Source organism: Ranitomeya variabilis, chromosome 2, assembly GCF_051348905.1.
Source record: "Ranitomeya variabilis isolate aRanVar5 chromosome 2, aRanVar5.hap1, whole genome shotgun sequence".
Classification (NCBI taxonomy): domain Eukaryota; kingdom Metazoa; phylum Chordata; class Amphibia; order Anura; family Dendrobatidae; genus Ranitomeya; species Ranitomeya variabilis.
The window spans coordinates 378,306,418-378,332,999 of NC_135233.1; the positions used below are offsets into that span (position 1 = coordinate 378,306,418).

The window sequence follows — 26,582 nt, forward strand, 5'->3', positions numbered from 1 at the left end:
GGCCAAGGCCAAAGAGCTGTCTAAGGACACCAGGAACGAAATTGTAGACCTGCACAAGGCTGGGATGGGCTACAGGACAATAGGCAAGCAGCTTGGGGAGAAGGCAACAACTATTAGAACATGGAAGAAACACAAGATGACTGTCAATCTTCCTTGGTCTGGGGCTCCATGCAAGATCTCACCTCGTGGTGTAAGGATAATTGTGAGAAAGGTCAGGAATCAGCAAATAACTACACGGGAGCACCTGGTCAATGATCTGAAGAGAGCTGGGACCACAGTCTCTAATATTACTGTTGGTAACACACTACACCATCATGGATTAAAATCCTGCAGGGCACGCAAGGTCCGCCTGCTCATGCCAGCATTTGTCCAAGCCCGTTTGAAGTTCACCAATGACCATCTGTATGATTCAGAGGAGGCATGGGAGAAGGTCATGTGGTCTGATGAAACCAAAATAGAACTTATTGTTATCAACTCCACTCACCGTGTTTGGAAGAAGAAGAAGGATGACTACAACCCCAAGAACACCATCCCAACCGTGAAGCATGGTGGGGGAAACATCATACTTTGGGGGTGCTTTTCTACAAAGGAGACAGGACGACTGCACCGTATTGTAGGGCGGATGGATGGGGTCATGTATTGCGAGATTGTGGCCAACAACCTCCTTCCCTCAGTAAGAGCATTGAAGATGGGTCGTGGCTGAGTCTTCCAGCATGACAATGACCCGAGACACACAGCCAGGGCAACTAAGGAGTGGCTCCGTAAGAAACATTTAAAGGTCCTGGAGGGGCCTAGCCAGTCTCCAGACCTGAAACCAATATAAAAATCTTTGTAGGGAGCTGAAACTCAATATTGCCCAGTGACAGCCCCGAAACCTGAAAGATCTGGAGAAGATCTGTATGGAGGAGGGGGCCAAAATCCCTGCTGCAGTGTGTGCAAACCTGGCCAAGAACTACAGGAAATGTCTGATCTCTGTAATTGCAAACAAAGGTTTCTGGACCAAATATTAAGTTCTGTTTTTCTATTATGTCAAATACTTATTTAATGCACTAAAATGCAAATTAATTATGTAAAAATCGTACAATTTTATTTACTATTTTTTTATTTTTAGATTCTGTCTCACAGGTGAAGTGTACCTACGATAAAAATTACAGAGTATCAAACACTTGTTTTCCTCACTGTAGATGGTAGACGTTAAGGGGAAGCTTCTCAGATTCTGAGTTTTCTTCTATGTAATAATCCAGAGCTGCATTCACCATTCTGCAGCCACTCCGGTGAACTGGAAATATGGGAGTTTATTTCTGAATTCTGTTTTTTCATACTTACTAACGATCAGGGTATTGTGGGATGACACACATATGCATTGAGCTTAAGTAAAATATTTTATTTTTTTACTGAATTGTGAATTCAGCTCCGGAGGTGTATGGATTAGAATGCTGATTAAAGGACAATAGTGCCTGAAGTGTGTAAGCCATATTTACATCTTCTGTATCTGATTGGTTATGTCATTTGAACTTGAAGAAATATATTAATTAATTGTAGTTTGTTCCTGAAAGCTCCTTGTGGAGATGTGTACAGTGTGCGGATATCAAGGATTCCTGGAAGTTGTTTTTACAACATCTGGAGATCCACGGGTGAAGAAGCGGCGGTGACCAGAAGGAAGGATAGTCGCGGATCCAGCACCAGACAGATCGTTAGATTTCCTTTTTTTCGTTCTTTCTCTCGCTCCTTTCTTACGTTCTTTCGGCCCCCCATCCCTCGGGTCGCTGTGTCTATGGGATGCTGTAATGTTTCTGCACATCTGTGTGTGACACATCCTCTGTTCTTATGTCCAGGACGTCTTCCTCCTCCCTCGCTCCTTCTTGCCCATTCCTTTATTGCTCGGTCATCTCCTCCTCACACCTCTACTCTTGTTCTACCACATTCACTCCTTCCGCAAAACGGACGAGCGGAAAATACTGAAAAGGACGAGGGTTGTATGAAGACGTTGGGGAGCAGGGGTATGGGAATGTTTGGGAATTATGTAAAGTGGGAGGATGACCCCCCGCTTCCTGCACCGTCCCCTGTGAGCGCACTCATGACTCTACAATATACACAGGTGCACCGTTGTCCTACTGCCTCTTCCTCCCTTGAGGACCCCTGTTCCCCCTACAGCCCCCTTTATGTCAGTGGTAGGAGGGGGGAGCGGACTCCTCCTATTTTCTGGGGGTGATGTCATCTTCTTGCTATGTTAAATGTTTATTTATCTGCTGGCGTCTGGATATAAGCAGGGAGAGGCGCCGGACTCCGCTCTGCCACCGGCGTTATGTGTGACCTCCAATACTGACCGCTCCTCTGCGAGCAATCAGAACTACAAGCCCCAGCATTTTATGCCATCCTTGGGTTTATTTGCTCTAAAGCAGTGCTTTCTAACATGCTCAATGAAACTACAACTCTCAGCATGCCATAAGCCCCACTTTTGCATGCCCCCTTGTAATTGCACTTTTCTAGATTCCACAATGACTTCCTGAAATACCCAGTGGGTATAATCACTGGACACACACATGTCCTTCCTTCAGTCCTTATTTTACTTTGACATTTCCTGAGATGAATGGGCAAGATTTGAATAATAATCATAATTTTTCGACACTCTGTCAGGAGACATTTATGCTATATGTGTCTATATATGGCCACCTAGTGGTTGTGATGTGAGTTGCAGACAATTTGCAGGCTGTCACGGGGTTATCGCAACGGAGAGGAGCCAGAAGACCGCAATGTCTGATTGATCCTTCTCCTGTGCTGAAAAGAAGCACTTCACCTTCTTTTTTAAATGTTGTTTATTTATTCTGGCAGTAGAGGGGTTAATTGGCCATGTTGGAAGCTCTGGGAGCCTGAGCTCTCAGCTGATCTTGGTTAGCCACTCCTGTCCCCTATAATCTGGGTCCTGACTGAAACACATTGTCAGAGCTAGCTTATGCTACATGGCTTGGGAGGAGAGGTATTTTGGTGGTTATATGAGAAGGCATTTGGTGGATTTATCTGTGATTGTTGCGTGGGTTTCTGAGTGTGATAATTCCCTTCCCTCTTATCTTGTTTTTTCCCCATCCTCTACTCCCCGGTGCATTCCTCTGTTATATGTGAGTGAATATTTGTATGCCTGGTATTTTCAGTTTCCCTTGTTCGTTGGGTTGGTGTACTGCTGCACATGGCAGCTCCCCTTTTCACTGGGTGGGGGAAGAGAACAGACGGAGGGCTGATTCAGGAGATAAGGCAAGGGTGGAGGCCCCGGTATCTTCACCTTCAGAAGTATACCAGGGATTAGGGCAAGCTATGGTGCTCCCTAGTGTTAGGGACAGGCAAGTAGCCCCTGGTCCCCGGGTCACCCGACAGCTGTGTCGTGACACAGGCTCTCCGTGGTCATATATTGAATATGTATCATCAGAAATTTGGAGACTACTCTAAATTTCCAGAAAAGTAAAGCTGGGCATACACAATAGATAGCTGTCAGTGTCAATGTTCGTAAAGCCAACAGATATTTATTTTGAGCATAGGCGGACACAGATAAAAAAGGTTCACTGTGCAAGAACAATATATGGGCCCTTTGCAGTCCAAACTCTCATCAAAATGCACAATTTCACCTACTTTGGAGGTGGAAATGGGCCCCCTTACCTCTTGGGCCCCTGTGCAGCTGCACAGATTGCACTAACAATATGACCACCCATGCTATCGAGTACCCGATACACAGGAGGGCTGGACTCGTGGAAGGGTGGCACTGCCAGACACGTTTAGACGTGCTTATTCCACCCAGAATAAAAGGATGAGCTATTAAAATTCAATAATCCGGATTCTCATTATCTATTGAGAAAGAGTCGGAAGGCCACATAGACTCAAAACTGTTGAAATTGGTGGATTCAGCCATCTTGAATCATATGTGAATGGGGGACTTTAGGTTGGACATGCTGGACAGTCACATGGGCTTCCATTGTAAAAACTTTCATAATTTACTGAAAGAATAGTCATCCAAAGCAATGGGCACTATTATAAGTAAATGGGTCCATTGGGCATTGTTGCGATAGATCCGACACTCTGATCATTTTTTTCTGCTCCTATGATGAAATAGAGAAACAGTCAGAGGCGTCATGATCATGGTCGCAGAGGGCAGAGGGGGGTCTCCTGAAGCCAGCAGCTATTTCAGCTGGATGTGTGCTTAGCGATGCACATTCAGCTGAAATGTATTACAATGCATAGACCTGCCGGGTCCATGCACTGCATATACACTGCCGGCCAATCAGAGGCTGGCAACTGACATTGGCATGCAACTCACTAGCGGACCATGGTAATGCCATCATGCGCTCCAGCCGCTTACACGCTGAAGTCAGCTGCTGGAGCAGGGGAAGGTGAGTAGAATTGGAAGGGGTTCCAGGATGGGGGGCATTATACTAGGAAGGGACCCAGGATGGAGGACATTGTACCAAGAAAGGGAGACAATATACCAGGAAGGGACCCAGGATGGAGGACATTATACCAGGAAAGGGAAACATTATACAAGAAAGGGACCCAGGATGGAGGACATTATACCAGGAAAGGGAGACATTATACCAGGAAGGGGCCCATGATAGAGGACATTACACCAAGAATGGGAGACATTATACAAGGAAGGGGCCCAGGATGGAGGACATTATACTAGGAAAGGAAGACATTATGCCAGGAAGGGCCCCAAGTAGGAGACAGTATACTAGGATGGGGGACATTATTACTAAAAGGGGCTCAGGATGGGGGACATTATACCAGGAAAATGCCCAGGATGGAGGACATTATACTATAAAAATGCCCAGGATTGAGGACATTATACCAGGAAGAGGCCCAAGATGGAGATTATTACAGGAAAGGGCCAGGATGGAGGACATTATTACAGGAATGGGCCCGGATCAAGACACTATTGCAGGATAAGGGACATTGTTACATGAGAGGTCACACATATCTTCACAGGATCTGGAAAGCTAGAAAGGCCCTAAATCTACCGAACATAGAGGGTAGAGGCCCAGGTCCAAATTTTTTAAATTTTTTTGTACATGCAACATTTGCGCTTCTCCTCTGGTTTTCGTGAGCAGGCTCTAGCTTGTAAAGCAGTGAGGTTGACGTACGTTTGGTAATTTTTGCCAACTGCTCGTGTAAAATCGCTTTTATTAATGTAAATTGAAGCGAGTCTTATAATGATTCATGTCCCATCGGGATTGTAGAGAGGCCAATAAACACCCACATTGCACAAACCGCAGAAACAGACCCTACTGAACTGGCTGCAGACTGGCAATGATACGGCCAGTGCCTTCCGTTGCTTTCGGATCTGCCCGCCACCCAGGCTGCCGCTTCCCTCTCCTATTGCCTGCCCTCCAGCAATGCTATCCCCGACCAGTTGCTCGTGCTCCCACCATCATCAGGTCTGCGGTTAGTTTACCTTTCACCGCCGGCTATTAGAGGACATTATGATCCTCCTGCAGATCTGCTCTCCCTGACCTCTCTCCTCCCTGTAAACCGCAGACTCCTCACCGCTCCTCTTGTTTTTTCGGATTTGGAGTGATTATATCCCAAGTATTTTTTTAATTTCCCTGCAGCTTTGGCCCCGGTTGTCTGCACTGGCAGCAAGTAGCATAAATCACTGCACTCTGATCCCCGCCACTGACTTCATGGCATATGCAATGTGCTGCGCTTCTCCAGAAGACGCAGGAAGGCTCTGCTGGAAAAGCCTTAAAGGGGTTATCCCATAAACAACACATATTGCCCATACACGATGTAGGTGATAAATGTATGATTGCCAGGGGTCCGAAGGCTGGGATGTCTGCTGATCATGATAACAAGGGTCTCAAAACCCCCTGTTTGAATGAAGCAGTAGTGAGCATGTGCGACCCCTGCTCCATCCACGGGACTTATGGTCGCACATGCTCACTACCGCTCCATCCAGACTTTGGACTCCCGTTCTCAGGGTCTCAGCAGCCAGACCCCCAGTGATCATACATTTATCATCCGATGGATAAGCCATGAATGGTATTCATGGGACAACCCATTAACCCCAATTCCATTTTCTCCTTCCCTTTTTCCAAGAGCTATCTTTTTTTTTTTCCTTGACATGGCCGTTTTGAGGGCATTGTCTTTTTTTGCAGGATGTGCCGTAGTTTTTATTAGCAAAATGTTAGGTTACATATGACATTTGTTCAATTTTTTCTTAGGGTATGTGTCCACGGTCAGTAAACGCTGCGTGTTTGACGCTGCGCAGAGCTGCAGCGTCAAACAAGCAGCGTCCAGATGTTCCAGCATAGTGGAGGGGATTTTTTGAAATCCCGTGTCCACTATGCGTGGAAACCCGCACGCGGCGGCCCTGCGACTCCGGACATGCTGCGCGTCTTTTCAGATCGCAGCATGTCCGTGTTCCTTGCGGCGACGCAGCGGCGACGCAAGGAATATCACAGGGCCCTATGCGAGGGTGCGATGATCCCGGATGTGTACAGTTAACACATCCGGCATCATCGCGTCCCAGAACGGGGCGGGGCTTAGCGCCGAGCGACTTTGCCGCTCCGACGATACCGCCGGCCATCCTGATCGTTGAATGTGTCCACGTTCAGGAAACGCTGCGTTTTTGACGCAGCGCTGAGCCGCAGCGTCAAAAACGCAGCGTCCAGATGTTACAGCATAGTGGAGGGGATTTAATGAAATCCCGTCTCCACTGTGCATTAAAAAACGCATGCGTTTTTTCCCGCAAAAACGCACATGCGGTGCGTTTTTTCAGAACGCAGCATGTTGCTACAATGAGCAAAACACGCAGGAACACCGCAGGTGACCTGCCAGTGACCTCAGGTGCATTTTTGGTCAGGATTTTACTTGCATAAAATCCTGACCAAAGCCTGAAGCAAACCTGAACGTGGACACATACCCTAACTGTGGTTTTGAGGGGGAAGTGTGATTACTAAAAAATGGCAATTCTGGTGTTTCCAGCTAGGCCTCATTTATCAAAGCAGTCCTTGTTACCCATAGCAACCAATCAGAGAGCAGCTTTCATTTTATAAATGGCTCTGGTAACATGAAAGCTGCACTGTGATTGGTTGCTATGGCTGACAAAGACCAGTTCTCTCTTTGACAGTTCTGACAAATCTTCCAAGTTGTTTTTGGATTATTTATCTGTTTCAAGATCTCTGTTTGCTGTTTGTGAATATCTCCAAACCTGTTTCCTAGTCATATTCTGCTTGCAGGGTTTGGTATAGGAGAGTTAATACACAGTAATGTGACTAGGTTTGCTCCACATGATCAAAACTTGGTGTAAGCTGAATGTTTCCAGTCACTGACATGCAGCTGAGATTAAAAAAAAAAAGGTGGAAACTCCCTAAAATGCCCCATTTCTAAGTCGGGAGAGACAATTATAGTTCAGCTGCTTTGTTAGCATGCGCTGACACACCATAACAAAGTCTCAGAAGTTGGAAATGAGAAAATGTCACTGACAGCAAGCAGAGATCTTGAAAATGGTGAAACGTTGCTTTCCAGTAATGTCTTTCATTGCTGTTCATTCTCATTTTTATTCATCCCTGAATCTCCTCACAGTTTCCTCTTCATTATCATTACTTAAATGTCAAACAACAATCAACTCGTCTCATAAACGACGCACATTTTCCGACCCCTCCTGATCTGCCTCCCTCATCCAGCTGACCCCTCCGGGGAAAGGAGGGGTAATACCGGCAGCACAAGAAGGCGAGCGTGTGCTTCACATGTAATGTGCATGTTCGTGACAGGCCGGCACCTAGGAAACTCTGACGGAGGAAAAACATGGAAAAAGTCACATAATACGAGGTAGGGAATGAGAGAAAGATGAATAAAATGATGAGGAATGAGTGAATGAATGATATCAAGATGAGGGAATGAATGAAGTAAATGAGGGAAAGATGAATGATATAAAGATGAGTGAAAGATGGACGATGAATGAAATAACAGAATAGATGTAGGAATGACAAAAAGATGAGGGAATAAGAGATTAATGAAAGAAATTACACAGAATGAGGGAAATATGAATGATAGAAAGCTGAGGGAATGAAAGAATGAATGATAGTAAGATGAGGGAATTAATAATGTGGAGATGAATGAAATAAAGAGGAATGAAATAAAGAGGAGCGAGAGGAAGATGAATGATATAAAGATGAGGGAAGAAATGAAATAGAGATGAGGGAATAAGGGTAGATGCATGAAATGATTAGGAATGAGGGCAAAGATGAATGATAGAGAGCTGAAGGAATGAAAGAATGAGTGATAGTAAGACGAGGAATGAATTATGTCACGATGAATGAAATAAAGAGGAATGAGAGGAAGATGAATGATAAAGATGAGGGAAGAAATGAAATAGAGATGAGGGAATAAGGATAGATGAATGAAATTATTAGGAATGAGGGAAAGATGAATAATTCAAAGATGAGAGAATGATGAATGAAATGATGACGAGGAGTGAGGGAAAGTTGAATAATATAAAGATGAGGGAAATAATGATATAACGATGATGTAATCAGAGAATGAAAGATATAACCATGAGTGGAAGAGGGATGATGAATGAAATGACGAGGACAAAGTGTATGAATGATTAAAAGAAGAGGGAACTAAATAAAATTGAATGAAATGACAAGGAATGAGGGAAACTGAAAGATATAAAGCTGAGGAAATTAAAGAATGAATGATACAAAGATGATGGAGTGAGGAAAGATGGATGAAATAATGAGGAATGATGGAAAGATTAATGACACAAAGATGAGAGAATGATGAATTAAATAGCGAGGAATGATAGAAAGATGAATGATACAAAGATGAGGGAATGAATTATGTAAAGATTATGGAAAAAGAAAATGATGAATGGAATGGCAAATAGTGAGGGAATGAATGATATAAAGATGACGGAATGAATGAAATGGTGAGGAATGAATGATCAAAAGATGAATGAAATAATGAGAGAATGATTGATATCAAGATCAGAGAATGATGAATGAAATGAGGTATTATATAAAGCCGAGGGAATGAATGAATGATATAAAGATGAGTGAATACATGATAAATATGAGGGAATTAGTGGTATAACGATTGACGAGGAAAGATGAATGAAATGACATGGAAGATGAGAGAATGAATTGTATAGAGATGGGAGAATAAGAGAATGTTAAATGGAATGACGAATAATGAAGGCATAAATGATATAAAGATGATTGATGAATGCCATAAAGCTGATTGAATGAAAGAGTGAATATTATAAAGATGATGACATTAGAAAAATGATTTTATAAAAATCAGAGAATGAGGGAATGAATCATATAAATCAGGGAATAAGAAAATAAATTATATAAAGATGAGGGAGTGAGAGAATGAATGACTATAGATCAAAAAACGAGACAGAATAAGTAAAGAAAAATTAGGGGATGATTTATATAAAGATGAGGGAATGAGGGAGATGGATGGAATGATGAATGAATGCTATAAAGAGGAGGGATGGTAAATATGAATAAAATAATAAGAGAATATGAGAAAGATGAATTAGATAAACATCAGGTAGAATGAGATAGTGAATGAATAAAGATGACAATATGAGAGAATGAATGATATAAAGATGAGAGAAAGGTGAATGAAATAGAGATAATGAGGAATGAGAAAATGGATGATATAAAGATGAAAGCCAGATGAATTAAATTATGAGGAATGAGGGAATGAATTAAATATGAGAGCATGAGCGAAGATGAATGAAATGATGAGGGATGAATTCTATTAAGAATGAGGAAATGAAAAATATAAAAATATAGGAAGGAAAGCTAAATGAATTAAATATTGATCATGAGGGATGAATTGTAGACAGATGAGAGAATAAGGGAATGAATCATGTAGAAATGTTATAAAGATGAGGCAATGAATGAGTAGAATGAAATTATGATAAGAGTGAATTAGGGAATGAATGTTCTAAATATCGCCATCCCTTTATCTGTAACATGGGCGTTAGGCCTCAGCCATCCCTCCAGTCACAGTTATGCACTCAGGACCCTGTAGCTCTGGAGGAAGTGCTGAATGTTTAGGTTTTTAGTGGAGTTGAGATGTGAAATCTTCAGGAACAGAAGACAAAATCTTTCCTGCTCCTGACATTCAGCAATCACCCCGGGTCGCCATGTCCTATGGGACCTCCAGCCACTGGACCTCCCTGAAACAGCCTGCAAGTGCAGAAGGAAAACATCACTGCCCTGGACCACAAGGGCACATCAACCTCTCTGCTGCTCCAGACCACCAGGGACCACCATTAACCCTTCTACATCTCTAGGCCACCGGGCACCATTAACCCTTCTGCTGCTCTAGATCACCACAGCCCGTTAACCCCTCTGCTGCTCTAGACAACCAGGGACCCTTAACCCTTCTGCTGCTCTAAACCACCAGAGACCATTAGCCCCTCTGCTGCTCTAGACCACCAGGGACCACCTTAAACTTCTTTGCTGCTCCAGACACCACTAGGACCACCTTTAAGCCACCTACAGCTCTAGACCACCAGGGACCATTAATCCCTCTACTGCTTTAGACCACTGGGGACCATTAACCCCTCTGCTGCTCTAGATAAGCTGGTACCATTAACCCATCTGCTACTCGTAGACCACCGGGGACCATTAACCCCTCTGCTACTCTAGATCAGCTGGTACCATTAACCCCTCTGCTGCTCTAGATCAGCTGGTACCATTAACCCCTCTGCTACTCTAGATCAGCTGGTACCATTAACCCCTCTGCTACTCTAGATCAGCTGGTACCATTAACCCCTCTGCTGCTCTAGATCAGCTGGTACCATTAACCCCTCTGCTACTCTAGATCAGCTGGTACCAATAATCCCTCTGCTACTCTAGATCAGCTGGTACCATTAACCCCTCTGCTGCTCTAGATCAGCTGGTACCATTAACTCCTCAGCTACTCTAGATCAGCTGGTACCATTAACCAATCTGCTACTCTAGATCAGCTGGTACCATTAACCCCTCTGCTACTCTAGATCAGCTGGTACCATTAACCCCTCTGCTACTCTAGATCAGCTGGTACCATTAACCCCTCTGCTACTCTAGATCAGCTGGTACCATTAACCCATCTGCTACTCTAGACCACTGGGGAACAATAAATCCTACTACAACTCTAGACCACCGGGGAACAATAAATCCTACTACAACTCTAGACCACAGGGGAACAATAAATCCTACTACAACTCTAGACCACCGGGGAACAATAAATCCTACTACAACTCTAGACCACAGGGGAACAATAAATCCTACTACAACTCTAGACCACCGGGGAACAATAAATCCTACTACAACTCTAGACCACCATGTACCATTAATCCCTCTGCTGCTCTAGGCCCCCAGGAGCCAATAACTCCTCTGCTGCCCTAGACCGCCAGGGACCACCTTTAACCCCTTCACTATTTAGGCACTGTATGGCAGTATAAACATCTGTACATGTATCTGGGTTTTATGTAAACTATTTATATATATTTTATTATTAAGAGAGCAGCTGTCAAAATGATGAGTGGGGGAGAGATAAGGGGCTGCCAGACCCCTGCACTGTTATCTCAAGAGAAGGAACAGGATCAGGCAGGAAGGGTCCACCTTGTCTGACATCGGGCAATGGATGAGGGTCTGCAGCCCCATAGAGGCAATATTAGGAAGATCCAGAGTGAGCAGAATGATGATGATGGTGGTGGTAGTAGTGTAAGGGGGAGAGAAGTAGCAGAGGAAGGAGCAGCAGCCTGGAACAGTCAGTGACATCATCACAGATGTGATCAGGACTCAGCCATGACATCAGGACTTGGACTCCTCTCTCCCTCCCTTCCCCAGGACTCCTCTCCATCTGTCAGTCATTGTGCGGAGCGCAGCGCAGCCTCCACATCCACACTCAGGGCTGGAGACATCACACACAGCTGGGAGAGGAGGACTGGCACAGGTAGAGGAAGGCTGAGCAGTGCCCCCAACACCACTGGATTATATTAATCTCCTGCTAAAGAGGTTAGTGACCCCTGCCCCCCAGGACCATGATCACACAGCGCCACATTGTATCATATATTACCATCCTGTATCACACTGTGTCATGGTTATATTATATTGTGTCATTATAGCCACATAACATCACGATGACGCCATTTCACCCCATGTGGCGCTCGCTCACACATTATTACACCGTTATACCCGTTCACACTATATCATATTACGGGATCGTTCGGACGGACGTTTTGTTTCTAACAAGCTCTCTATGTCTTTCCCGGACGGCCCCGATACCAAGAAAAGTGAATGGGGTCAGTCTCACATCCGCGGTTTTTCAGGTCAGTGCAAAATCACGGAGACTTGTCAGATATTGATCCAAAACGGCAAAGTGGGTGTCCGTGATAAAATCACACTGCAGCGGACACCACGGAGTGATAGGAGAAGGGGCAGGGGGGATTTTATTTATTCTATTTTTACGTACGAGAAAAACTGGTAACACTCGGACCAAACTCTGAAAGAAACCACTGACGAAACGTGATAGATATTTCTCCTACGTGCAAAAAAAAAAAAAGACTGAATAAAGATCCACCATGTGACACTTTGTTACAGTCTTCACACCTCATCATAGTTTATTTTTTCCTTTTTACGCTACATGATATGATATTACATAATGGTAAAGCTTCTATACTGTATCAGATGATATAATGTTATTCTGTATCACACGACATCGCAATATATATCATTACACATCTGATAATTCCACATCATACATAATGTTACGTGTATATATATATATCACAGTATTTATACCTTATCATACTATAGATATTGCACATATATATATATATATATATATATATATATATATATATATATATATATATATATATATATATATATAATACATCATCGTCGTTGTCCCCACTGGGTATCACAATCAAAATTCCCTATTAGTTTGTTTTTGGAGGAAACACCGCAAACATGGGGAGAACATACAGATGCCTTACAGATATTGTACTTGGTGGGATTTGAACCCAGGACCCCACTGCTAACCACTGAGCCACCGGGCTGCCCACATTCTGTGCCATCCTGCCAGTAGATTATCTGGGGGTCCCGATATCCCCCTGTAATATATGATAACATGGTGTGACATGTGTGATATACCAGATCTATAGTAGGTGGCACCATGGGCCGTGTACCAGGCTGTGCCGCTCCTGGGCAGCGCTGATTATGGGCAGTAATGTAAAGTGTTTGTAGAATGTGATCTGGACAGGGGGGATCAGATATTACAGGAGGTTTCCTGGGGGGGGAATCTGCAGCCACATGATTTATAGGAATTTAGGATGTTGAGGATTCGGGATAATCAGTGATAATTAGTGCACAATGTGTCCTGTAATGTGAGGGGTCTGAGCCTGAGCCGATGACCCCTGAAAATGGGGCAATGCACATAACTGCCCCAAGTGTCAGTGTCATTATCCTGTACCCCGAGTGTCAGTGTCATTATCCTGTACCCTGAGTGTCAGTGTCATTATCCTGCACCCCGAGTGTCAGTGTCATTATCCTGCACCCTGAGTGTCAGTGTCATTATCCTGCACCCCGAGTGTCAGTGTCATTATCCTGCACCCCGAGTGTCAGTGTCATTATCCTGCACCCTGAGTGTCAGTGTCATTATCCTGTACCCCAAGTGTCAGTGTCATTATCCTGTACCCCGAGTGTCAGTGTCATTATCCTGTACCCCGAGTGTCAGTGTCATTATCCTGTACCCCGAGTGTCACTGTCATTATCCTGTACCCCAAGTGTCAGTGTCTTATCCTGTACCCCGAGTGTCAGTGTCATTATCCTGTACCCCTAGTGTCAGTGTCATTATCCTGTACCCCGAGTGTCAGTGTCATTATCCTGTACCCCGAGTGTCAGTGTCATTATCCTGTACCCCGAGTGTCAGTGTCATTATCCTGTACCCCGAGTGTCAGTGTCATTATCCTGCACCCCGAGTGTCAGTGTCATTATCCTGTACCCCGAGTGTCAGTGTCATTATCCTGTACCCCGAGTGTCAGTGTCATTATCCTGTACCCCGAGTGTCAGTGTCATTATCCTGCACCCCGAGTGTCAGTGTCATTATCCTGCACCCCGAGTGTCAGTGTCATTATCCTGTACCCCGAGTGTCAGTGTCATTATCCTGTACCCCTAGTGTCAGTGTCATTATCCTGTACCCCGAGTTTCAGTGTCATTATCCTGTACCCCGAGTGTCAGTGTCATTATCCTGTACCCCGAGTGTCAGTGTCATTATCCTGTACCCCGAGTGTCAGTGTCATTATCCTGCACCCCGAGTGTCAGTGTCATTATCCTGTACCCCGAGTGTCAGTGTCATTATCCTGTACCCCGAGTGTCAGTGTCATTATCCTGTACCCCGAGTGTCAGTGTCATTATCCTGCACCCCGAGTGTCAGTGTCATTATCCTGCACCCCGAGTGTCAGTGTCATTATCCTGCACCCCGAGTGTCAGTGTCATTATCCTGCACCCCGAGTGTCAGTGTCATTATCCTGCACCCCTAGTGTCAGTGTCATTATCCTGTACCCCGAGTGTCAGTGTCATTATCCTGTACCCCGAGTGTCAGTGTCATTATCCCGTACCCCGAGTGTCAGTGTCATTATCCCGTACCCCGAGTGTCAGTGTCATTATCCTGTACCCCGAGTGTCAGTGTCATTATCCCGAAATCCAAGTGTCAGTGTCATTATCCCGTACCCCGAGTGTCAGTGTCATTATCCCGTACCCCGAGTGTCAGTGTCATTATCCCGTACCCCGAGTGTCAGTGTCATTATCCTGTACCCCGAGTGTCAGTGTCATTATCCCGAAATCCAAGTGTCAGTGTCATTATCCCGTACCCCGAGTGTCAGTGTCATTATCCCGTACCCCGAGTGTCAGTGTCATTATCCCGTACCCCGAGTGTCAGTGTCATTATCCTGTACCCCGAGTGTCACTGTCATCCTGTACCCCGAGTGTCAGTGTCATTATCCTGTACCCCGAGTGTCAGTGTCATTATCCTGCACCCCAGTGTCAGTGTCATTATCCTGTACCCCGAGTGTCAGTGTCATTATCCCGTACCCCGAGTGTCAGTGTCATTATCCCGTACCCCGAGTGTCAGTGTCATTATCCCGTACCCCGAGTGTCAGTGTCATTATCCCGAACCCCGAGTGTCAGTGTCATTATCCTGTACCCCGAGTGTCAGTGTCATTATCCTGTACCCCGAGTGTCAGTGTCATTATCCTGTACCCCGAGTGTCAGTGTCATTATCCTGAACCCCGAGTGTCAGTGTCATTATCCTGTACCCCGAGTGTCAGTGTCATTATCCTGTTCCCCGAGTGTCAGTGTCATTATCCTGTACCCCGAGTGTCAGTGTCATCATCCTGTACCCCAAGTGTCAGTGTCATTATCCCGTACCCTGAGTGTCAGTGTCATTATCCCGTACCCCGAGTGTCAGTGTCATTATCCTGCACCCCAGTGTCAGTGTCATTATCCTGTACCCCAAGTGTCAGTGTCATTATCCCGTACCCTGAGTGTCAGTGTCATTATCCCGTACCCCGAGTGTCAGTGTCATTATCCTGCACCCCAGTGTCAGTGTCATTATCCTGTACCCCGAGTGTCAGTGTCATTATCCCGTACCCCGGGTGTCAGTGTCATTATCCCGTACCCCGAGTGTCAGTGTCATTATCCCGTACCCCGAGTGTCAGTGTCATTATCCTGAACCCCGAGTGTCAGTGTCATTATCCTGTACCCCGAGTGTCAGTGTCATTATCCGGTACCCCGAGTGTCAGTGTCATTATCCTGTACCCCGAGTGTCAGTGTCATTATCCTGTACCCCGAGTGTCAGTGTCATTATCCTGTACCCCGAGTGTCAGTGTCATTATCCTGAACCCCAAGTGTCAGTGTCATTATCCTGTACCCCGAGTGTCAGTGTCATTATCCTGTACCCCGAGTGTCAGTGTCATTATCCTGTACCCCGAGTGTCAGTGTCATCATCCTGTACCCCAAGTGTCAGTGTCATTATCCCGTACCCTGAGTGTCAGTGTCATTATCCTGTACCCCGAGTGTCAGCGTCATTATCCTGTACCCCAAGTGTCAGTGTCATTATCCTGCACCCCGAGTGTCAGTGTCATTATCCTGTACCCTAAGTGATGGTCTCTAGGATGTCAGAGGTGCCATTCCTGGTGCATTTCTAGTGATAACCATTGCTGGTCTGGCACGGATTATCTCTTGCTCGGAGCTGTCAGCTTCGTCTGACAGGTTGGGGATTAATCAGTTTCCATGCTCCCGGATGTGAAATGCGAGCGCCCGGGTCCTGTCCGCACAAGTCTCACGTCTAGATAATGGAGATGAACTCGCTGCATTACAGACGTCCACACATGAAAATCTAGAAAATAGTAATAATACTCATGGGTGACAGTAAGTGTCCCCTACAGGAGATCGTACCCGGGCCCTGGAGACTAGGGGGCCCAAAAGGTCCCTCTGCCCCATATGAAAAGACTGTTACTATTACCGTCCTGTTAGTTGGGGGCCCTGGTGGAGATTTTGCATTGGGGGCCACAAGCTTCCAGTTATGTCACTGTCCCCCGATATCGCTCCAATCGGACAGATTTGCTTCCTCAGATCCAGTAATTACATTTTTCCGATAATGTTCTGCTCAATCAGTAAGAAGAATACATGTAAAGAATCTTAAAAAATGCATTAAATATATATAAAAATTAACTACAGATGATATCAGCCCGTTTCCCAGTTTTAATCTAAAGAAATAAAAATGATTATAAGAAACATTACTGGTTTCCTCATGTCATTAGATTTTCTGATTTTTTAAGTCACCGGAGTCCTAAAAAATGCTATAAAAAGTAATCAATACGTCGTATGCATCCGAAAATAAAATCAATGAAAACTACAGCGCGCAAAACACGAGCCCTCACACCGCACCATCACGACAAAATAAATAAATTTCACTGACCCGAATAATCAAGTAACCGGATCCTTACCCCTATTCTAACCTTGACCCCCAGCAATGCTTACATTAGCCCTTCCCTACTATAGGCCACCATGTATGCTCACATTGCCCCTTTCCTAATATAGACTACCAAGGTAATTTACATTTCCTCTTCTCTATTCTAGACCACCAGGCAAACTCACATTACTCTGTCCTAAACCTACACCACCTGACAGGTTTACAGTACCCCTTCCCTACTCTAGACCACCTGATAAACTCACATTACCCCTTCCCTACTCTAGACCACCTGATAAACTCACATTACCCCTTCCCTAGTCTAGACCACCTGAGAAACTCACTTTACCCCTTCCCTACTCTAGAGCATCTGAGAAGCTTACATTACCCCTTCCCTACTCTAGATCACCTGAGAAGCTTACATTACCCCTTCCCTACTCTAGACCACCTGAGAAACTCACATTACCCCTTCACAACTCTAGAGCACCTGAGAATCTTACATTACCCCTTCCCTACTCTATACCACCTGATAAAATCACATTACCCCTTCCCTACTCTAGAGCACCTGAGAATCTTACATTACCCCTTCCCTACTCTAGACCACCTGAGAAGCTTACATTACCCCTTCACTACTCTAGACCACCTGAGAAGCTTACATTACCCCTTCCCTACTCTAGACCACCTGATAAACTCACATTACCCCTTCCCTACTCTAGAGCACCTGAGAATCTTACATTACCCCTTCCCTACTCTAGACCATCTGAGAAGCTTACATTACCCCTTCACTACTCTAGACCACCTGAGAAGCTAACATTACCCCTTCCCTACTTTAGACCACCTGAAAAATTCACATTACCCCTTTTCTATTCTAGACCACCTGAGAAACTCACATTACCCCATCCCTACTCTAGACCACCTGATAAACTCACATTACCCCTTCCCTAGTCTAGACCACCTGAGAAACTCACTTTACCCCTTCCCTACTCTAGAGCATCTGAGAAGCTTACATTACCCCTTCCCTACTCTAGATCACCTGAGAAGCTTGCATTACCCCTTCCCTACTCTAGACCACCTGAGAAACTCACATTACCCCTTCACAACTCTAGAGCACCTGAGAATCTTACATTACCCCTTCCCTACTCTATACCACCTGATAAAATCACATTACCCCTTCCCTACTCTAGAGCACCTGAGAATCTTACATTACCCCTTCCCTACTCTAGACCACCTGAGAAGCTTACATTACCCCTTCACTACTCTAGACCACCTGAGAAGCTTACATTACCCCTTCCCTACTCTAGACCACCTGATAAACTCACATTACCCCTTCCCTACTCTAGAGCACCTGAGAATCTTACATTACCCCTTCCCTACTCTAGACCATCTGAGAAGCTTACATTACCCCTTCACTACTCTAGACCACCTGAGAAGCTAACATTACCCCTTCCCTACTTTAGACCACCTGAAAAATTCACATTACCCCTTTTCTATTCTAGACCACCTGAGAGACTCACATTATCCCTTCCCTACTCTAGACCACCTGAGAATCTTACATTACCCCTTCCCTACTCTAGACCTCCTGAGAAGCTTACATTACCCCTTCCCTACTCTAGACCACCTGAGAAACTCAGATTACCCCTTCTCTACTCTAGACCACCTGAGAAACTCACATTACCCCTTCCCTACTCTAGACCACCTGAGAAACTCACATTACCCCTTCCCTACTCTAGAGCACTTGAGAATCTTACATTTCCCCTTCCCTACTCTAGACCACCCGAGAAGCTTACATTACCCCTTCCCTACTCTAGACCACCTGAGAAACTCACATTACCCCTTCACAACTCTAGAGCACCTGAGAATCTTACATTACCCCTTCCCTACTCTATACCACCTGATAAAATCACATTACCCCTTCCCTACTCTAGAGCACCTGAGAATCTTACATTACCCCTTCCCTACTCTAGACCACCTGAGAAGCTTACATTACCCCTTCACTACTCTAGACCACCTGAGAAGCTTACATTACCCCTTCCCTACTCTAGACCACCTGATAAACTCACATTACCCCTTCCCTACTCTAGAGCACCTGAGAATCTTACATTACCCCTTCCCTACTCTAGACCATCTGAGAAGCTTACATTACCCCTTCACTACTCTAGACCACCTGAGAAGCTAACATTACCCCTTCCCTACTTTAGACCACCTGAAAAATTCACATTACCCCTTTTCTATTCTAGACCACCTGAGAAACTCACATTACCCCATCCCTACTCGAGAGCACCTGAGAGACTCACATTATCCCTTCCCTACTCTAGACCACCTGAGAATCTTACATTACCCCTTCCCTACTCTAGACCTCCTGAGAAGCTTACATTGCCCCTTCCCTACTCTAGACCACCTGAGAAACTCAGATTACCCCTTCTCTACTCTAGACCACCTGAGAAACTCACATTACCCCTTCCCTACTCTAGACCACCTGAGAAACTCACATTACACCTTCCCTACTCTAGAGCACTTGAGAATCTTACATTTCCCCTTCCCTACTCTATAGACTACTTGGGAACCTTGCATTACCCCTTCCCTACTATAGACCACCTGAGAAGCTTACATTACCCCTTCTCTACTCTAGACCACCTGATAAACTCACATTACCCCTTCCCTAGTCTAGACCACATGAGAAACTCACATTACTCCTTCCCTACTCTAGACCACATGAGAAACTCACATTACCCCTTCCCAACTCTAGAGCACCTGAGAATCTTACATTACCCGTTCCCTACTCTAGACCACCTGATAAACTCACATTACCCCTTCCCTACTCTAGACCACCTGAGAAGCTTACATTACCCCTTCCCTACTCTAGACCATCTGAGAAGCTTACATTACCCCTTCACTACTCTAGACCACCTGAGAAGCTTACATTACCCCTTCACTACTCTAGACCACCTGAGAAGCTAACATTACCCCTTCCCTACTCTAGACCACCTGAAAAATTCACATTACTCCTTCTCTATTCTAGACCACCTGAGAAACTCACATTACCCCATCCCTACTCGAGAGCACCTGAGAAACTCACATTATCCCTTCCCTACTCTAGACCACCTGATAAACTCACATTACCCCTTCCTTACTCTAGAGCACCTGAGAATTTTACATTATCCCTTCCCTACTCTAGACCACCCGAGAAGCTTACATTACCCCTTCCCTACTCTAGACCACCTGAGAAACTCAGATTACCCCTTCTCTACTCTAGACCACCTGAGAAACTCACATTACCCCTTTCCTACTCTAGAGCACTTGAGAATCTTACATTTCCCCTTCCCTACTCTAGACCACCCGAGAAGCTTACATTACCCTTTCCCTACTCTATAGACTATTTGGGAACCTTGCATTACCCCTTCCCTACTATTGACCACCTGAGAAGCTTACATTATCCCTTCTCTACTCTAGACCACCTAAAAAACTCACATTACTCCTTCCCTACTGTAGACCACATGAGAAACTCACATTACTCCTTCCCTACTCTAGACCACATGAGAAACTCACATTACTCTTTCCCTACTCTAGACCACCTGAGAAACTCACATTACTTCTTCCCTACTCTAGACCACCTGAGAAGCTTACATTACCCCTTACCTACTCTAGACCACCTGAGACACTCACATTACTCTTTCCCTACTCTAGACCACCGGACAAGCTTACCTTACCCTTTCCCTACTCTAGGCCACCTGAGACACTCACATTACTCCTTCCCTACTCTACACCACCTGAGAAACTCACATTACCCCTTCCCTACTCTAGACCACTTGAGAAACGTTACTTCTTCCCTACTCTAGACCACCCGAGAAGCTTACATTACCCCTTCCCTACTCAAGACCACCTGAGAAACTCATTATTTCTTCCCTACTCTAGACCACCTGAGAAACTCACATTACCCCTTTCTACTCTAGACCACCTCAGACACTCACATTACTCCTTCCTTACTCTAGACCACCTGAGCTTACATTACCCCTTCCCTACTCTAGACCACCTGAGAAACTCACATTGCTCCAACCCTACTTTAGACCACCGGAGAAACTCACATTACCCTTTCCCTACTCTAGACCACCCGAGAAACTCACATTACTTCTTTCCTTCTCTAGACCACCTGAGCTTACATTACCCCTTCCCTACTCTAGACCACCTGAGAAACTCACATTACTCTTTCCCTACTCTAGACCACCTGAGAAACTCACATTTCTTCATTCTTACTCTAGACCACCGGAGCTTACTTTACCACTTCCGTACTCTAGACCACCTAAGAAACTCACATTACTCCTTCCCTTCTCTAGACCACCTGAGAAGCTTACTTTACCCCTTCCCTTCCCTACTCTAGACCACTTGAGACACTCACATTACTCCTTCCCTACTCTAGACCACCTGGGAATATTACATTACCCCTTCCCTACTGTAGACCACCTGAGAAATTCACATTACTTCTTCCGTACACTAGACCACCTGAGGAGCTTACATTATCCTTTCCTTACTCTAGACCACCTGAGAAACTCGCATTACTCCTTCCCTACTGTAGACCACCTGTGAAGCTTACATTATCCCTTCCCTACTCTAGACCGCTTGAGAAACTCACATTACCCCTTCCCTACTCTAAACCACCTGAGACACTCACTTTACTCCTTCCCTAATCTAGACCACCTGAGAAGCTCACATTACCCCTTCCCTACTCTAGACCACTTGAGAAACTCACGTTACTTCTTCCCTACTCTAGACCACCTGAGAAGCTTACATTACCCCTTCCCTTCTCTAGACCACCTCACTCACATTACCCCTTCCCTACTCTAGACCACCTGGGAAACTCATTATTTCTTCCCTACTCTAGACCACCTGAGAAACTCACATTACCCCTTCCCTACTCTAGACCACCTCAGACACTCACATTACTCCTTCCCTACTCTAGACCACCTGAGCTTACATTACTCCTTCCCTACTCTAGACCACATGAGAAACTCACATTACCCCTTCTCTTCTCCAGACCACCGGAGAAACTCACATTACCCTTTCCCTACTCTAGACCACCCGAGAAACTCACATTACTTCTTTCCTTCTCTAGACCACCTGAGCTTACATTACCCCTTCCCTACTCTAGGCCACCTGAGAAACTCACATTGCTACAACCCTACTCTAGACCACCTGAGAATCTCACATTACTCTTTCCCTACTCTAGACCACCTGAGAAACTCACATTTCTTCATTCTTACTCTAGACCACCGGAGCTTACTTTACCACTTCCCTACTCTAGACCACCTAAGAAACTCACATTACTCCTTCCCTACTCTAGACCACCTGAGCTTACATTACTCCTTCCCTACTCTAGACCACATGAGAAACTCACATTACCCCTTCTCTTCTCCAGACCACCTGAGAAGCTTACTTTACCCCTTCCGTGCTCTAGACCACTTGAGACACTCACATTATTTCTTTCCTACTCTAGACCACCTGAGCTTACATTACTCCTTCCCTACTCTAGACTACCTGAGAAACTCACATTACCCCTTCCCTTCTCCAGACCACCTGAGAAGCTTACTTTACTCCTTCCATGCTCTAGACCACTTGAGACACCCACATTACTCCTTCCCTACTCTAGACCACCTGAGCTTACATTACTCCTTCCCTACTCTAGACTACCTGAGAAACTCACATTACCCCTTCCCTTCTCCAGACCACCTGAGAAGCTTACTTTACTCCTTCCATGCTCTTAGACCACTTGAGACACTCACATTACTCCTTCCCTACTCTAGACCACCTGGGAATATTACATTACCCCTTACCTACTGTAGACCACCAGAGAAATTCACATTACTTCTTCCGTACACTAGACCACCTGAGAAGCTTACATTACCCTTTCCTTACTCTAGACCACCTGAGAAACTCGCATTACTCCTTCCCTACTGTAGACCACCTGAGAAGCTTACATTACCCCTTTCCTACTCTACACCACTTGAGAAACTCACATTACCCCTTCCCTACTCTAGACCACCTGATAAACTCACATTACCCCTTCCCTACTCAAGACCACCTGAGAAACTCACATTACCCCTTCCCTCCTCTAGACCACCTGAGAAACTCACATTACTTCTTTCCTTCTCTGGACTACCTGAGCTTGCATTACCCCTTCCCTACTCTAGACCACCTGAGAAACTCACATTACTTCTTCTCTATTGTAGACCACCTGAGAAACTCATTACTTCTTCCCTACTCTAGACCACCTGAGAAACTCACATTACCCCTTCCCTACTCTAGACCACCTGAGAAACTCACATTACCCCTTCCCTACTCTAGACCACCTGAGAAACTCACATTACTTCTTTCCTTCTCTAGACCACCTGAGCTTACATTACCCCTTCTCTACTCTAGACCACCTGGGAACCTTGCATTACCCCTTTCCTACTCTAGACTACCTAAGAAGCTTATATTACTCCTTCCCTACTCTAGACGACTTGAGAAACTCACATTAATTCTTCTCTACTCTAAACCACCTGACAAACATACATTACCCCTTCTCTACTGTAGACTAAATGAGAAGCTTACATTACCCTTTACCTACTCTACACCACCTGGGAAGCTTACATTATCCACTACCTTAATCTAGGCCACAATGGGAGCTTATTTTTATCCCTGTCCCTGCTCTAGACCACCAGGGAAACTTACATTTACCCTTTTCTGAATGGAGACCACCTGGTAAAATTACATTACCCATTCCCTATGCTGGACCACCAGTGAATCTTCCATTAACCATTCACTACTCTAGACCACCAGGGAAACTTACATTTACCACTTTCCTAATGTAGACCACCTGGTAAGTTTACATTAACCCTTCACTACTTTAGACTACCAGGGAGGCCTTTCTTATGCGTGCAATAATTATTACGGAAGCTTCCTGTCACGGGTTCCTTCTCCGGTATCACACAATCAACAGAGCAAGAGAATAGTGAACAATCCCAAGAACTTTATTTAGGCAAAAGTACGAAAGGTCCATATAATCCACCACACGAAGGATAAAATATTCCAGAACACAAATGCTGTTCAGTTACAGGATACAAATCCATCAATCCAGCACTCCAGCACAGAGGATAACAGTCCATATTCCCTTCTTTCTCTCTCTCTCTCTGACATGCTGTGTTCACTTCATAGTTCTAAACAAGACTGGTCTGTGTCTCACCTCCCCTTTCACAGGTTAGGGGGGTGGGTCACAGGGGCTCATTGTTTCAACAAGCTAGGTCAACATGTCATTAGCATATTAGCAAACAACATTATTCACTGACCCTGTGGAGAGATAACAATACAGAACTGTGGGGATAATATCAGATGGCAAATAACAACTCAACACCATGAAAATAAGTAAAATAGAAATATACACAAAAATGATACCCACATAGCATATCACACCATCACAACCTCTCCCCCCTCATAATGAGTGAGCACGCCATTAGGTCTACACAGACCTCTGGCCTGCTCACTTTAGTCCACTTTGCTCCACTGTTTATAGTTCCTTGTACAGTGGCAGGGGTTGCAATAATCATGAGCACTTGTCCATAAATTCCCAGGTCCTGGCTTTATGGTCATACCAGGCTTTTTGACTGGACTGGGCCGTTCGCTGATGTTCATTAGCCAAGGTAGCTAGCTGGGCGAGACAGTCTCTGAACTCTAGAACGTAGGGAATGATGGGCGTTACGGTATCTGCGATATCTCCCTCCGATTGTTCTTTCATAAGGAGAGGCCCACGGACCTTCTGCTCCCACAAAATGACTTTGCAACTCCCCAATGTCATTTCCAAGGAGGATATCTGCAGGAAGTCCTCCCATAACTCCAATCCAACACAGTTTTTCTCCAAAACCAAAATCCAAACGTACCAAATCTCTCTGTATATATTTGCGGACACCCCCCGCCAGGACAATGGGAATTCCCGTGCCCTGGTGAATTGCCTCGGGTTGAACCACATGGGGGTCAGCGATAGTCAGGAATGCCCCCGTGTCTCTAAATCCCGACACTTTGTATCCATCAAGTAAGACATCCTGCAGGTGGCAATGCCGTTGCTGTGTATTTCTGATGGACAAAGGCCGGAGTCCGTACACTCCAGGAGGGGTATCTATGGTGCTGTGGTCAGTGGTCCACTCTGGTGGGGGTGGTGGTAGCTCTTCCTCAGGCGGGATGGAGTGCACAAGATGCACTGGACGAGGTGGGGCTCCCTCCGTATCCTTGAGGGACAGCCAGACTGCAAATGTCCAGGTTGCCCACACCCATAACATCTCCTCTCTGTGATACCCCCAGGTCGTGGTCGGAACTGTTGGGGCCCAGGATTGTGAGCTTTGATTGTCATCGGCCTGCGGCTGGGTGGAGGGGCAGATATAATCAGAGGGGGACGGGACGCAGGAGAAGGCCGTGGTTCATTGTCCAGAAGCCTCCATCACACTTCCATTACATCTTTCCTACTGTGAGCCACCAGGGAATCTTACATTATGCATTTTCCTATTCTAGACCACCAGGGAATGTTACATTTTACATTTCTCTATTAATAAATCACTTAGACGGCATGGATATGAGTCTTGTGGTTTTCTAGTTGATTACTGGTGCAGAGGTGTAATTTTATGTGATTATAATTGCCCGGTAATGTGATACCAGTAGACAGAGCCGTTATATAATCCTATGGATCTCGCATATTGTGGTCAGTGGGGGGAGAGGGGGCTGCTGCAGATTTGCTGTCTACGCTATGGATTGTGTATAATGGTTGGTATGACAATATCATAACCTCGCAGTGCAATTTCTGGACACAGGGCACAAGTTATATAACCAAGATATTTCCAGGCCGGCCAACAATAGTTAGAAGGAAATGGAACTTTTTAGTTATAAGGAAAGAGTCGCTCATTATTGTTTATCCTGGTGATGATGAATTTTTTATTGTATCATAGCTGAGGGGTGACAGCCGGGCGGTCTGTCTAATCCTACGGGATACCTACTTCTGCTACTTAGGAGGAATTCTCTACAGTACAAGCAGTAAACAGCTATTGTTCTCTTGGCAAGTGGTTGCTCGATGCTCCTCTTAGGAGCAATAGGATTTACTGGCAAAAACATCTCGGCCTGGGATGCTCCAGATGTGAGATAGAGAATTGGGATGGGATCTGTAGTGATCAACGATCGGTTGTGATCACCAGATAGAGCCGAGTTCGCTCACTCATTTTTCCTGTGGCGCCATCTGTAGGGGAAAAACAGTATTACATGCTGACTGTGTTGACCACCTCTGGGGTTCTTTTCTTTTTTACTTACATGCAAATAGTTGGGGCTAAAAACATTTTTTTATTTAGTTTCATTAAATTGCTCAATTTGGCTTTTACAGGCTCTTTGTTTGCAGGCACATTCAACTTTAGTGTGGTGAATGGTCATAAATCAGCTGAGAGGAGCTCAGAAAAAGACAGATAAAAGAGGTAGAAAATCATCCATTTATCAGAAGGAGCTCACTGACGGATTCTCAGTTAACCCATTCTACAGCCATCAGTAAGCAGTTCAACACAGAGGCTAAAGATGGCAAATGGTGCAACATTTTTAATGGAAAGTGTTTGGTTTTT

The 26,582-nt window shown here is 45.2% G+C and overlaps 1 protein-coding gene across 2 annotated transcripts in view; it reads left to right on the forward strand.

Annotated features, from left to right (window-relative positions):
* Window positions 1-7,594: 7,594 nt before the first annotated feature.
* The window catches only part of TNXB (tenascin XB), a 79,707-nt gene continuing 60,719 nt past the window's right edge, over window positions 7,595-26,582 (forward strand). The window contains exon 1 of one of the 2 annotated variants that reach the window (XM_077286108.1): window positions 7,595-7,812. The gene's annotated coding sequence lies outside the window, so the exon portion shown is untranslated. Of the gene's footprint in view, window positions 7,813-11,901; window positions 12,009-26,582 lie in introns of those variants that run through there. The other variant, XM_077286107.1, reaches the window with a different exon arrangement.